The sequence below is a fragment of the Lactuca sativa genome, chromosome 2 (genome assembly GCF_002870075.4).
Source record: "Lactuca sativa cultivar Salinas chromosome 2, Lsat_Salinas_v11, whole genome shotgun sequence".
Classification (NCBI taxonomy): domain Eukaryota; kingdom Viridiplantae; phylum Streptophyta; class Magnoliopsida; order Asterales; family Asteraceae; genus Lactuca; species Lactuca sativa.
Window position 1 is genome coordinate 91,107,463 of NC_056624.2, and position 1,892 is coordinate 91,109,354.

The following is a 1,892-nucleotide window of genomic DNA, read 5'->3' on the forward strand; positions in this document are numbered from 1 at the left end:
ATAGGGATGTAGGTCAAACCTTCAAGATCATACTCTTACTTTTTCATTGAACGAGCGACGTACATCTAGAGTCAATAGTAGCCTTTACTAGGAAATCTTAGTTCATCGAAAGAGATTCGTAAGAAGATTATTATTATGACTTTCCATCGCTTATACATTCCCAAGTTATATATAACGAAGACCTGGTAGACAATAGAATGTGAGATTTCTAACCCAGTTTATTTTCCTCGTTGGGATGTGGGACTAGAGTAGAATCACACATTTTATTATCCGCCCCGTCTTGGTTATATCATAACGTGTATAAGCTAAGTTTTCATGTATAATAACTCCTCTCTTGGCCAGAATCAAAATGATACATGAACCGTCCGGACAGTTTAACGACTACTCAGCAACAGAATGAAAAGACCAAGCTTCTCGCCTTTGGGGGCTCTGGTCTTATTCTTCAAGAAGACAGACTTCAGAGGGTGCGATCATACCAGCATTAATGCACCGGATCCCATCAGAACTCCGCAGTTAAGCGTGCATGGGCGAGAGTGGTACAAGTATGGGTAACATTTGGGAAGTCCTCGTGGTGCAGACCTCAACAGGACTTCCATTAGAAATCATCACTCTCTGCCTCGCATAGATGAATCAGTTGACCAACCGCAAGGAACGATGTACCTTTCATAAATGGACCTAAGATCCGAATATCACCAGTTACAAGTGTTAGTGAAGGATGTTCTGAGGACAATCTTCCAAACTCGATACGGACACTACGAGCCGTAGTGATACCCCTCAGATAGGACCATTACGCTTGTAGTATTCATGAACTTAATGAATAGGGTATGCCATCCTTACTTGGATCAGTTCATCATTATCCTTATAAATGACTTACTTATCTACTCTTTTAGTAAGAAGGAAATCATAAAAAGCATCTACAACGAACCCTGGAAACATTACGATTAGAGAAGCTTTATGCGAAGTTCTCCAAATACGAGTTTTAGATTTGAAGAGTCAAATTCCCGAAGCACACTATTAGTGATGTGGAAATCTTGAGGACCCTTCCATTAATCAAAACCGTTGAGAATTCGTCAACACTAAAGACACCGACGAGATTTCGCCAAATTCCAGGTCTCGCTGACCTACTGTCGAGAGTTAATTCAGAACTCATCGCGGATTATGAAACCTCTTATGAATTTGACTCAGAAAGAAGTGGCCCTTGACTGGGAACACAAGCAAGAGGAAGAAAACCCTGGAATTCCAAGTGAGAGGCCAAATCCTTTTTGAAGTCTCACTGGGAAGACTTGATATGCTTCGGAAAGCGTGGTAAGCTAAATCCAAAATAGTTAGTGTGACAACCCGAAATTTCCATTCTGAATAAACCATATCAAGCCAATAGAAGTAGAGCAGTTACAGTGAAAATTCAGACTTCGAGTATAAGTTTGGCAGTTTTCAGGATTTTACACTTAAGGAGATAATTAGGAGAGTGGATGCACTAGGGTTTTGTGCAACACTGTTATTCCAAGACTCTAGGACATTAGAGTTCGTTCCAGGAATAAAAATATTTTCTGCCAAAAATATCTCAGGACTATAAATAGAATTCTGAACCAAATTGGTTCATTTGTTGAATTCCATTTAGAGAAAAGTCAAAATTCTCTCTCACGGATCTTCGGGTTTTTATCCCAAATTGTGAGTAACTCTTTCTAGGAGTGTTAGAAAGCTTTAAATGTGTTCATAACATAGATTACATAGCTAAATCATCCGATTTAGGAGTTTACTCCCCAAGGTGTTCTTGGGCGGTAAACTCCCGAAACCAAGCCTAGATTGTCCCCCGTGATGTACTACTGCCTTGGACTTGTATAGGAGTGTATTAGGAACATGAAATCAAGCTAGAATCACCCAAGTTTGGGAGT

The 1,892-nt window shown here is 40.0% G+C and overlaps 1 pseudogene; it reads left to right on the plus strand.

The window, feature by feature from the left end:
* The first annotated feature begins 462 nt into the window (after positions 1 to 462).
* On the plus strand, positions 463 to 580 carry LOC128132507 (5S ribosomal RNA; annotated as a pseudogene).
* The last annotated feature ends 1,312 nt before the right edge of the window (positions 581 to 1,892 follow it).